The 13,591-nt window shown below is 45.2% G+C and overlaps 1 long non-coding RNA gene across 1 annotated transcript; it reads left to right on the top strand.

Moving 5' to 3' along the window:
* The first annotated feature begins 96 nt into the window (after positions 1-96).
* Positions 97-5,378, top strand: LOC116511436. Its single transcript, XR_004255745.1, has 3 exons — positions 97-247; positions 956-1,084; positions 3,987-5,378. It is a non-coding gene; the product is annotated as an uncharacterized LOC116511436 (long non-coding RNA).
* Positions 5,379-13,591: the final 8,213 nt, after the last annotated feature.

Here is a 13,591-nt window from a genome sequence, read left to right on the forward strand (position 1 = left end):
GCTCGGCGCGTCGCAGCCAATGGGGGGCCGCGAAGAGGGGAGGGCGTGGCCGAGCCCGGGCTGAACCCCTGACGTCAGTCATTCCTGGACCGCGAGGCTGTTACTGCAGCCGAGGCGGGGAAGCCGCGGGAAAGCCAGACCAGCTAGCGGTGTCTTTCCTGCAGCCGGCGGCGTAATCCACCGCCGTGCCCAAGCCGACGGCTCCCTTAACACCAGCGCTTGGGCGCCCCGCTGATGTCGAGAAAAGGTAAGGAAGGGAAATAGGCACTGGCGGGAATTGCAGTCGCCAACCCACTTTGAACCTCGTTGCAATTCCTAAAATTATTAGAATAGAATAACTTGGAAGGGACCTTGAAGGTCTTCTAGTCCAACCCCCTGCTTAGGCAGGAAACCCAACACCACTTCAGACAAATGGATATCCAACATCTTCTTAAAAACTTCCAGTGTTGGAGCATTCACAACTTCTGGAGGCAAATTATTCCACTGATTATTTGTTGTAACTGTCAGGAAATTTCTCTTTAGTTCTAAGTTGCTTCTCTCCTTGATTAGTTTCCACCCATTGCTCTTGTCCTGCCCTCAGATGCTTTGGAGAATAGTTTGACTCCCTCTTCTTTGTGGCAGCCCCTAAGATATCGGAACACTGCTATCATGTCTCCCCTAGTCCTTCTTTCCATTAAACTAGACATACCCAGTTCCTGCAACCATTCTTCATCTGTGTTAGTCTCCAGTCCCCTAATCATCTTTATTGCTCTTCTCTGCACTCTTTCTAGAGTCCCAACATCTTTTTTACATCGTGGCAACCAAAACTGGAGGCAGGATTCCAAGTGTGGCCTTACCAAGGCATTATAAAGTGGCATTAACACTTCATCTTGATTCTATCCCTCTGTTTATGCAGTCTAGAACTGGGTTGGCTTTTTTGGCAGCTGCTTATTACGATCCCTTTTGTGTCTTCCAGGGACAAGTAGAAATGCCCCAACTGGTTGCATTGCAGAGTTGATTCCGGTCCAAAAGCAAAATACCAAAATCGTCCAAAGATTTAGTGGAAGATAAAGACCCTTTTTGGGGGCAGGGAAAATCATGCTTTGTGGGTATTGCATTTAAAAACAGAAGTCACTGATTAGCAAACGCCTTGCTTTTATCACAGCGATGAAATAGCATCACGTGAAAACCCATGATTGCACCAGTGCACCTGCATCACAATATGGCATGGATTTCCATGGGGACGGCTCTGTAAATCCATATCATAAATGATAAATAATTCCCATCACTCCCATGGGCCCAGCTTTGAAGCTCAGGCATCCTACACAGATGCTCAGCTGGAAGCAGGATCTCTGGGGGGGGGGGGGTTGCAGATTAGTGATTTATCTACCTTCAAAGTCTGGGTTTGCACAACAGATCCTCTTACTAGCTGGCCCAAAGGCGCTCTTTTAGGAGGCAACTTTCTTGTTTTTTTTTTCTTTTTTGTTTCTCATCCAAGAATCTTCTTCAGCTCTGACAGGATAGTGGGGAATGGAAGGATTTATAGTCCTTGCAGTTTCAGTTTCAGTTTTGGTTTATTTGTATGCTGCCCTTCTCCAGGAGGGACTCAGGACGGACTCGAAGGGGAAAGGGATCATAAACAACAATACACATAATTAAAATACACAAAAATCACACAGCCATACCAGTCGAGAGGGGAGGGGAACTCATCAACCCCAGGCCTGCCGGCACAACCAGGTTTTGACGGCTTTCCGGAAGGCCTGGAGAGAGGTGAGGGTCCGGATCTCCGCAGGGAGTTCATTCCAAAGGGCCGGAGCTGCCACAGAGAAGGCCCTCCCCCGGGTAGTAGCTAGATGGCATTGGCTGGTGGACGGAACCCGGAGGAGGCCGACCCTGTGTGATCTAACGGGTCTTTGGGAGGTAATTGGCAGCAGGCGGTCTCTCAAGTACCCAGGTCCAATACCATGAAGGGCTTTATAAGTTACGACTAGCACTTTGAAGCGTATCCGGAGACCGATCGGTAGCCAGTGCAGCTCGCGGAGGATAGGTGTAACGTGGGTGTACCGAGGTGCACCCACAATCGCTCGCGCGGCTGCATTCTGGACGAGTTGAAGTCTCCAAATACTCTTCAAAGGCTGCCCCATGCAGACAGCTGGTTCAAAGAAAAAGAAGAAGAAAGTCCAGTGGCCTCCTGAAAAAGCACCTTTGGGACAACTGTGACCTGGAGGACGAAGAATCTCTACAGACTTTTAGCTATGCAATTTGGGATGAGCATCCTTTGAACGGTGTGGGAGTAGGAATGGATTCCCACCCACCCCTAAAAATAATCCATAATAATTGCAGACTACAGGAACCAGGAGCGCTACTCAGGTGACCCTGAGGACACAGATAAACCTCCAAGTGCTTCAACCACCCTGTAAAAGGATGCATGCGTGACCAGCCTATCTGCCAGGAGTAATAAATCCTTCCATTCCCCACTATCCTGTCAGAACTGAAGAAGCTTCTTGGATGAGAAGCAAAACGTCTTCAAAAGAAAAAACAAGGAAGCCCAGTTGCCTCCTGAAAAAGCACCTTTGGGACAACTGTGACCTGGAGGATGGAGAATCTCATATGAGCCGAGGTGGCGCAGTGGTTAGGGTGCAGTACTGCAGGCCACTTCAGCTGACTGTTATCTGCAGTTCAGCGGTTCTAATCTCACCGGCTCAAGGTTGACTCAGCCTTCCATCCTTCCGAGGTGGGTGAAATGAGGACCCAGATTGTTGGGGGCGATATGCTGACTCTGTAAACCGCTTAGAGAGGGCTGAAAGCCCTATGAAGTGGTATATAAGTCTAACTGCTATTGCTATAACTGCTATTGCTAGTCTCTACAGACTTTTAGCTATACAATTTGGGATGAACAGCCTTGGAATGATGGGGGGAAAGGAATGGATTCCCAGAGGAAAAAAATTGCAGACTATAGGAACCAGAAGCGTCACTCAGGTGACCCTGAGGACCCAGATAAACCTCCAAGTGCTTCAAGGACCCTCTAAAAGGATGCAAAGGACCAGCTGTCTGCAAGGAATATAAATCCTTCCATTTCCTACTATCCTGTCAGAGCTGAAGAAGCTTCTTGGATAAGAAGCAAAACGTCTCCAAAGAAAAAACAAGAAAGTCCAGTTGCCTCCTGAAAAAGCATTTTTGGAACAACCATGACCTGGATAACTAAGAATCTCTACAGGCATTTAGTTTTTGTATGATTTTTATGTTTTTTAGGTACAATATGCCCAGAGATGCTGGAGAGTGAAAGTGGGGTGGGTGGGGGTGTGTTCCTAAAACTGTTAAATAAATAAATCTCCTAATAAGTTGTAAGATGGGTAATCAAAGAGCTGGAGCTTATGATTTTGGAACAAGCAAGAAAACCACAGAATTAGGAGAGGCTGTTGGGGACCTGATAAATATTTTGAGGTTTCATTTCACCTTCCTCAAGAAGGAGATTAATTCCCGATAATCCTAAGGAAGGGGGTGAAATGCTCAACAGTTAAAGACACTGAGCTTGTCAGCTGGGAAGGTGATAGTCCAGTTCGAGACCCAAGTTACCTGCCCCAGCTCCTGATTACCTAGCAGTTTCGAAAGCATGTGAATGCAAGTAGATAAATAGGGGCCCTGCAGGGGCAACTCTATAGGTTGTGTTTTGAGTCCCAAGCTTGGTTGAGCCTTTGCTGGGTGATGATGTAATGAAAGGGCTTTGGGATTCCTATTATGGCTCCCCCTGAAGGAGGTAGGTCTTTGTTATGTAAAATAGGCCGGCTCAGGCCTTAATGGCCCATTGACAAAGGTGGGAGAGCTGAGTTTCTGCCTCCCTTTTAGGGGAAATATTCTTTTAATATTTCCTAAAATAAGTCATATTCCTAGGAGAGGGGTGGGTACTGACTTCCTACAGCTGTTTTGTGAATTCTTTCTTGTAATTTGTAAACACAATTTAAGAGGCGTCTTAAAACACACGCACTCGTTTTGCTCACTTCCCACAGAATTGATATCCTCCGGAAGTGTTTGACTCCCTAACTCAACTCCCTAACTTGGCAAGCCGAGGACCTGAAGCTCAACGTCTCTGAAAGGTGCCAGCTTGGTGAAGTCGAGAATGAAAGACGTTTTCAGTCGACTTTGTCTCAAGTCAATTTAAAATGGCCGGGTCTCTTGTGCTCCTCTCCCTGAAGGGAGGTTATCCATTTAGCAAGCCATTAAGAGACTTCCAGAAACATTAAGGCTCATTCAGTTGCTCCCCAGCCACTCATTCGTAGTGATAATCTGGTGGTGCAACTCGCAACAATGGAGGATTTCAACAACATGGCCCCACTTAAGTCTGGCGAATGTTTTTCCTACGTGTGGGGAAATAACTCTCAGCCTGAGGTTCGTAGGGTCTTACTCATTACATATGAAGGACAGATCAGTCTTTTACAGTAAATAGTTATGTGCCTTTAAAAACCTTCTAGAAGCTTGGCGATTGTTGCCACACAGGAAAGACATTGCTGGAGTAATGGAATGTAAAAGGCTTGGGATGTTCCATGATAGAGATTTCGATTAGACAAAACAGACATGACTTTAGTCTGTGGGTCCTCAAACTATGGCCTGAGGGCCACATGCTGCCCACCGAAGCCATTAATTCGGCCCACAAAGGACCACGAGGCTGACCCACCCAACCTTCAGCCTCAGGAGGCCAAAAAATGGGTGAAAATGACCCGTTTTTGGTCAAAAAACGGGCCATTTTTGTCCATTTTTTTCCTGAAGAATGCTTTTGGAGGCAGGAGGTGAAGAATGGGGTGCATAGATGCCTTGGGAGGCCAGGAAACGGATGAAAACGACCCATTTTTGGTCAAAAAATGGGCCATTTTTGTCCATTTTTTGCCTGAAGAATGCTTTTGGAGGCGGGAGGTGAAGAATGGGGTGCATAGATGCCTCGGGAGGCCAAGAAACGGGTGAAAACGACCCATTTTTGGTCAAAAAACGGGCCATTTTTGTCCGGTTTTTGCCTGAAGAATGCTTTTGGAGGCAGGGGAGGTGAAGAATGGGGTGCATAGATGCCTCGGGAGGCCAAGAAACGGGCAAAAATGACCCATTTTTGGCCAAAAGTGGGCCATGTTCTCCAGGTTTTTGCTTGCAGAATGCTTCTGGAGGCAGGGGAGGTGAAGAATGGGGTGCATAGATGCCCCAGGAGGCCAAAAAATGGGCCCAATTTTCACCTCCCCAACCTCCAGAAGATAAATAGAGAGACAGAGAGAGACTTGTTGATTGTAAGCTCCTTGGGGCTGAGAAGAATAGCTGCAATACTGAGTTTCCTGAAATGGACCACTAAATTCCTAAACAACTGAAAAAAACGATCTAGTAGGAAGAGAAGACAACCAAAAGAGCAACATGCAACAAAAGCAAATGAAACACACATACCTTTTGATGTGAATAAAATATCATCAATCATATGTTACATTTAACAAACTTATGTAACTAGTATTAATACCAACATTTATCTTCCATTAAGATTTTCCATTATTGCTTATTCAACTTGTTATTGATTATTCAATATTTCAATATATTATTTTTATATTAATCACCATATTCTACCTAATGCAAGTCATATTTTTTATTGAAAATTTTAGAAAAAAAAAGTTTTACAAATATATACCTCCCCCCACCCAACCTCCCAGAGCAAATACAAGGTATAAACATTAACATCCATTTTCTAAAATAAGCTAACAGATTTTAGCATCACCCCTCACTTGCACTTTAACTCCCCTTTTGTAAAGCTAACTTTAAGCAAATTGTATCCTTGCTTGCTCATTCATTCATAAGCTATCTGGAATTTCTTAGTCCCATATTTATTCTGAATGTAATCAATCCATCTTCTCCATTCCAGCTTGTATTTCTCATCTGAATGGTCCTTAAGATATGCTGATATTTTAGCCATCTCTGCTAAGTTTGTTACTTTTAGTGTCCATTCTTGAATAGTAGGTAATTCTTCCTTCTTCCAATACTGCACCACCAATAGTCTTGCTGCTGTTATAAAGTTCAAAATCATATTAGTCTCTGTAACTGTACAGTCTGTAATTATACCTGAATAACTGAGGAGTAAACTTTATCCTCTTTTTAAGAATATTTTGCATAATCCACCATATTTTTATCCAAAATGCTTCAACCTTTTTACAAGTCCATATACAACTCATATATTATTACATTTAGCATACATATTCATATTGAATTATTAGTTTTCATTTTTTGTTCTGTCAGTAATTCTATGTATTGTTTTAATGCCAGTCCCCATATTAGAACCAGTAGTAAAAAAAATTGAATTCCACCACTGGGTGGGGGGCACTGAGAATCAGTTTGTAGCATCAAGCAGGTGGTGGACTGAAAAAGTTTGGGAACCACTGCTCTAGATCTTACCATATTCTACACATTATGACCAAAACGTAGCTAACCCAATACGTGATCTCAGGGAAATCGAGAATCTCAGAGTTGTCTACAATACTTACCACACCAGAAGAGACTCTCCTTCAGTCTTTTAGAAAGAATATTGATGTTTTGATTGTGGAATGTTTTAAATAGTTATTTTTTTATGGTTCTTCTTTGTTGTATGCTGCCAAGAACGTTGTTCGTTTGTTTCTTTAAAGATTTTTAAATTTTTAAACAAAAACAACATAAAACACATACAGCCTTCTTCCATTTCATATAGCGTGTCATCTGGTTACGAGATTTTGTGCGTCCTTTCCATGGTCGCCACTTAGAATTATATATCGAATCACCAATTGTTCATTAAATAAACATAAGTATATTTTTGTTATATGTCAATTTTTCAACTATAATTGTTATTCCTTAATTTTAAACAAAAAAATTCTAAATATTGAATCCATACATACAACATCATTTTGCATCAATAGTTCAACTCCAGTTATTATTCCTATAATTTAAGCAAAATATTCTACATATTAAAATCATACATACAACATCATTCCATTACATCGTTCTACTCTGTTTAACAGTGCTTAAACCCTTATAGTTTTGCATATATCATTCTATTATTCTTAAAATATAAAAAGTACTCCACTTTTTCCATTGCCATGATTTTTTATCTAACCATTGATAAAATATATCCCAAACCTTATAAAATTGTTCATCTTCTTGTTCTCTAATTTCAAATGTCAATTTACTCATTTCCGCACATTCCATAATTTTTTGAATAATTTCCTCCGTTGGTATTTTCTCATTTTTCCAATTTTTTGCAAATACAATTCTAGCTTTCTAGCTGCTGTTAGAACATTTACAATCAAATATTTCAAGTCTCTATTATATGTTTCTGGTATAATTCCCAATAAAAAGGTCTCTGGAATGGAGACCCGAGAACCTTCTACTAAGCATTAAACCAGAAAACATGAGTAAATCTATATGGCATTTGAGCCTACATATAATTGTGGCCGCAAGAATAACTTATGCACAATTTTGGAAATCCACTACCATACCGTCGGAAGATGCTATAATTAAAAAGATCTATGAATGTGCAGAAATGGACAGAATGACGGGATGGCTGAGGGACAAAGGAGAAACGGAACATTACCTTAGCTGGAACTTATGGTATATGTGGGCGACAAGGAGAACAGCAGGGACTTAAAACGGGGAAAGTTAAAAGTGAACATGGGTATTGTAATAGATCCCTGAATTTTGTAATGAGAAGATGTGGCTTAGAGACCTAACAACGAGGAGGGGAAAAACAGTTGGGCTGTGAATGACTGTCACCGCCGGGGGGGGGGGGGAGGGGGGTTGTATGTTTAAAATTGTATTTGTATTTGTATGTTTTACTCTTAAAAAAATGTATAACTAATAAAGATTACTTTAAAAAAAAGGTCTCTGGTTTAAAGTCTATATGTTTTCATGTCATTTTCACCAACCACATGTGGATCTTAGTCCAATATCTTTTATCTTCTGCGCAAGTCCACCACATATGGTAATATGAGCCCAGTGTCTGATGACATTTCCAACACTTTTCTGATTTATTCTGGAACATTCTTGCTATTCTTGTTGGGGGTAGATGCCACCTGTAAAACATCTTATACAAATTTTCTTTATATGCTGTTGACATTGTCATTTTGTAATTTTGAGACCACAATTTCTGCCACTTCTCTAATTCAATCCCATGCCCAAAATTTTTCACCCAAGCTATCATTGTTCCTTTAACTTGTTCTTCTTCTAACTTAAACTCTAGTAAGTGTCCATAAAGTTTTTAAATTACTTTTTCATCAGTAAGAGTCATGTTTGTTAAATGGGCAGCTATATAAATGTGAAGCATAAATAAAAGTTTAGCGCTAGTTTGTTTTTGAATTACTGAGCATTTCTGTACTTACAGCTATGGGGTACTAGGCCAGAATTCAAGTCGATCACTAGAGGGCAGCAAAAAACTAGAGATTTTTATACCTCTTCGCTGTCCTCTAATGCAGGTCACCAACTGGTGGTCTGCAGAAAAATTATTTGAATTTTTTATATTGCACTAAATCAGGGGTCCTACGGCCCCTGGGCTGGATTCGTGCAATGACCCCTTGTGTTGCTGCAGAGAGTTCTCCCCCTTTGGGGTCTGTTTGTGAGTCCTTCTCATTCTGCTCCAAGAAATAAGCTCTCTTCTGTTGTGAACTGCCAGCAGCCAGCAGAGCTGGCAGCAGAGTTGGACAGTGAGGAGGTTGGGGAGGAACGAGCCAGTCCTGGAGGCTGAGGAAGGCTCTGATGAGGACTCTGCGTGGGAGGCAAAGATGGGGCCGAGGCCGTCTGCTAGTTCTCAGCTGCCTTCGGAGCTAGACAGCAGTGAGGCAGAGGAACAGCTGGAGCCTCTTCCCAATGTGTCCATGCACAGAGCTGCCAGAAGAAAAGAACATCTCAGAAATCAGGGTTGACTTGGGAGTAAAGCCACAGGTGGACGGTGAATGGACCCTGCCGTAGGAAATAAAAGAGGAGCGAAAGGGGAGTGGGCTTTTGCAGGAAATGATTCATTTCTTTGTTCGTTCATTTCAGGAGTGTGAAGATCTGTCTGGGAATCTCAGAGACTCTGTACCCAGTGTTTCCTTGCACAGCACTGCATTTGGAAAAATATTTACATGGCAGCTTTCCAAGCTAGATAAGGCCTGTGGTCATAACTTCACCTTTGAAATACTCTTCGCCAGCCGTTTGCTGAATGTGAATGAGAGGAATTCACATTCGTTTAATAAAAGGGGTTTTGTCAGGACCAGGAATCTGCTCCGTGTTTTTGGGGGAAGCCTCGGTCAGAACAGCTCCAGGCTTTATTGCTTTCACCACACATTATAAGTCCAGGCTCTGCTCAGGGGGAGAAGACAGCTGGTAGCAATAGCCTCAGCTGACCTTCATAGAACGGACGTTAGCAGAAGCTCCGGGCCATCCAACCGAAAGCTCCCTATGAAAAGGGGCATTTGTGTAGAAGGTTGTGAACATCTCAAAGATTTGAGAGATTTGAGATTTAGTTTATTTGTATGCCGCCCTTCTCCGGGAGGGACTCAGGGCGGCAAACAACTCAGAAGGGGGAAAGGGGACATAAACACAATACACGTAATTAAAAATACACAAGAGTCATACAACCATACAAGTCGAGAGGGGAGGGGAACTCATCAACCCCAGGCCTGCCGGCACAGCCAGGTTTTGACAGCTTTCCGGAAGGCCTGGAGAGAGGTGAGAGTCCGAAACTCCACGGGGAGTTCATTCCAAAGGGCCGGAGCTGCTACAGAGAAGGCCCTCCCCCGGGTGGTAGCCAGATGGCATTGGCTAGTGGACGGAACCCGGAGGAGGCCGACCCTGTGTGATCTGACGGGTCTATGGGAGATATGGGAGGTAATTGGCAGATCGTGGGCATCACTTCCAATCCAGTCCCCTGCCCACCAATTTTCAGATTCCGAAGGCAATTTTAAATACCGCCATTCCTGGCATTCTGGAACCGATTGACTTTTGGGGAGAAGCACATATCGAGCCAAAGTTAAACCATATGCCTTATTATTTGTTTTACAAGGAAACGTACCGTATATACTCGAGTATAAGCCGAGTTTTTCAGCCCACTTTTTGGGCTGAAAAAAGCCGGCTCGGTTTATACTCGAGTCTACAACTGGCTCCGGCAGTGCTGTTGCCTGTTGGAGGAGGAGGGGATTCCTTCCTGCGAGACCCCGTCCAGAAAAATGCGGGGAGCGGCAGCGGAGCCCCGGGGCTGCTTCTGCTCCATCCGCTGGACTGTTTCCTCGCCTGCCCGCCCGCCCGCTCATTCATTCCGTTTCCTAGCCTGCCTGGCCACTTATTCGTTTCGTTTCCCTCCCCTGCCTGCCCCCTCGTTCATTCCATTTCCTAGCCTGCCAGGGGAAGGATACTATGAAATCCCCCAAATCCTCCCCACTCCAGGGATAGGATACTATGAAAGCCCCAGGATATCTTGTCTTGCTGGGCAGTCTGCGCCAGCCATTCCCTCTCCTCTGTTAACTCCCTTCCATTCCACGTCCGAGTCAAAGGACGGCCGGTGGCTGCTGGACCTCCTGATGGGCCAGAGGTCTGTCTGTCTGTCTGGATGTTTGTCTGGATGTGTCTGTGTATGCGCGTGTAGTCCGCTGACTTCCACGCAGGTGAGCCGCTGCAAGCCTCCCAAACGTGACAGGCTCCCAGCTTGGGTGGAAGAGTTTGACGCCCTTCCCGGCTTTGCTCTCCTTCGGGGTTAGAATTGGAACCCGAGGATGCCGGGTTCCAGTCGCCCCTGGCGTCCGAACCGAGAGTTGCCCGGCGAAGTTCCTCGGTGGGAACTCCGGCCGCTGCCCACCCGTGGGGAGAGAGGGAAGAGCCCCGAGCGAGCCACCTCGGTTTGGCAACCAAACCCATCCAGCCTTTTACCTCCCGTCCCCCCGCCCGCCCGCTCGCAGCCCCCTCCCCGGGCTGGCGCCAACTCCTCCCCGTGCCCGGCCTCCAGCCGAGGCAAGTCGGTGTCTCTTTAAGCTAGAGAGAGGAGGGGAGGGAAGGCAGGGACCAGCCGGCTGACAATGGGCCGGAGCGGCTGAGTTGGAGCAAATTCCGCGGCGGAGGCAGCGTCCCAGCTCCAGCGGCTCCGAGGCGAGCGGCTTGGCCCTTCCGCTGGGCGCTCGGAGATGAAGGCGCGCTGGCGCTGAGTTGAGCGGCGAGCTTGCCGAGCGCGCGGCTCCGGGAAGCCCCCCTTCTCCTCCCTGCTGGAAGCCGAGCGAGCCCCGCCGCCCATGGACTCCCGCGGCCGCCCCAGGGCTCCGGGAGGCAGGATCTGGAGGCAGCCCAGCCCTGCCGCCGCCCCGCGCCCTCCACCCGCTGCGCGAGAGGGGACCCCGCTTTCCCCTTGCTGGATGCGTCCCTGGCGGAGCTGAGCCATGCGGCAGAGGCTCCCGCTCTGGTTCCGGAGCTTGCTGTGCCTCTGGCCGGTCCTGGTGGGACCCGCGGCAGGTAAGAGGCGCCGTCGAGCGCCTCGTACAATGATTTATGTATGAGGTTTAAGTGACTGAGACACACTCCTGGCTACGCAGCAATGTTATTTCTGACTTAGTATACTATGAAATCCCCCAAATCCTCCCCACTCCAGGGGAAGGATACTATGAAATCCCCCAAATCCTCCCCACTCCAGGGGTAGGATACTATGAAATCCACATTTCCTCCCCACTCCAGGGGAAGGATACTATGAAATCCCCCAAATCCTCCCCACTCCAGGGGTAGGATACTATGAAATCCACATTCCCTCCCCACTACAGGGGTAGGATACTATGAAATCCCCCAAATCCTCCCCACTCCAGGGGAAGGATACTATGAAATCCACATTTCCTCCCCACTCCAGGGGAAGGATACTATGAAATCCCCCAAATCCTCCCCACTCCAGGGGTAGGATGCTATGAAATCCACATTCCCTCCCCACTACAGGGGTAGGATACTATGAAATCCCCCAAATCCTCCCCACTCCAGGGGAAGGATACTATGAAATCCACATTCCCTCCCCACTACAGGGGTAGGATACTATGAAATCCCCCAAATCCTCCCCACTCCAGGGGAAGGATACTATGAAATCCACATTTCCTCCCCACTCCAGGGGAAGGATACTATGAAATCCCCCAAATCCTCCCCACTCCAGGGATAGGATACTATGAAAGCCACATTCCCTCCCCACTCCAGGGGTAGGATACTGCAAAATCCCCAATTCCTCCCCACTCCAGGGGAGGAAATAAATATTCAAAAACATTATTGGTATCTATTTTTATTTTTGAAATTTACCGGTAGCTGCTGCATTTCCCATCCTAGGCTTATACTCGAGTCAATAACTTTTCCAGGTTTTTGTGGTAAAATTAGGTGCCTCGGCTTATATTCGGGTCGGCCTATACTCGAGTATATACGGTAACCACAAAATCTCTTCCTTTGGCATCAGTGGGATTTAAAAAGGCTCATCTTTTAAATAATTCTTTTAAGAGGAGGTGGAAACACTTCACAATCTGTTTCTATTGCTCCCCTCTGGGAGGAGGGTTCGAAGTATCCCTAGAAGGATTACCTCATTCTGTAACAGCTTTGCTCCCTATGGCATCCATCTGGTAAACTCACAAGATCTGTTTTTCTAGCCATGTCATGTACACATCCAAACTAGACTGTGTTGCTTCATATATGTGGGTATATGCATAATTTTGTACTTGTTTATTTATTTTGTCACGTTCATGTAGTATATATTGGAGGTGGAGACCCTTTGAGAGCTCTATTCAATAAAATTTCATTTTAATGTGTGCCGAGTAGTGTACACTCAAAGTGACAATAAAATTATTCTAGGTTCTGAGTCTAATAGGAACCATCTTTAGGCTATACTGGTAGTCCTCCACTTACAACTGTTCATTTAGTGACCATTCAAAGTTACAATGGCACTGAAAAAAAAGTGACTTCTGACCATTTTCACACTTTCACACACTTATAGAGTCTGACATCTGCACCTCTATAAGTGTCTGGTTTGGTTCTGCAACCCAACAAGGCAGACAGACTTCAGAAGATAATTAGAACTGCAGAAAAAAACAATTACTACCAACCTACCTTCCATTGAGGACCTGTATAATGCACAAGTCGAAAAGAGGGCTGAGAAAATATCTACAGACCCCTCACATCCTGGACATAAATTGTTTCAACTCCTACCCTCAAAAGGACGCTATCGGGCACTGCACACAGAACAACTAGACACAAGGACAGTTTTTTCCTGAATGCCATCCCTCTGCTAAACAAATGATTCCCTCAACACTGTCAAACTATTTACTAAATCTGCATTACTGTTACTATTAATCTTCTCATTGGTTCCTATCGCCCATCTCCTCCCACTTATGACTATATGACTGTAACTTTGCTGCTTGTATCCTTACGATTTATATTGATTGTTTCCTGATTGCTTATTTGTACATTATGACTATCATTAAGTGATGTACCTTATGATTCTTGATGAATGTATCTTGTCTTTTTATGTACCCTGAGAGTTTATGCATCAAAGACAAATTCCTTGTGTGCCCAATCACCCTTGGCCAATAAAGAATTCTATTCTATTCTATTCTATTCTATTCTATTCTATTCTATTCTGACCATTACAGCA

The sequence above is a fragment of the Thamnophis elegans genome, chromosome 7 (assembly GCF_009769535.1).
Source record: "Thamnophis elegans isolate rThaEle1 chromosome 7, rThaEle1.pri, whole genome shotgun sequence".
In the NCBI taxonomy this organism is placed as follows: Eukaryota; Metazoa; Chordata; class Lepidosauria; order Squamata; family Colubridae; genus Thamnophis; species Thamnophis elegans.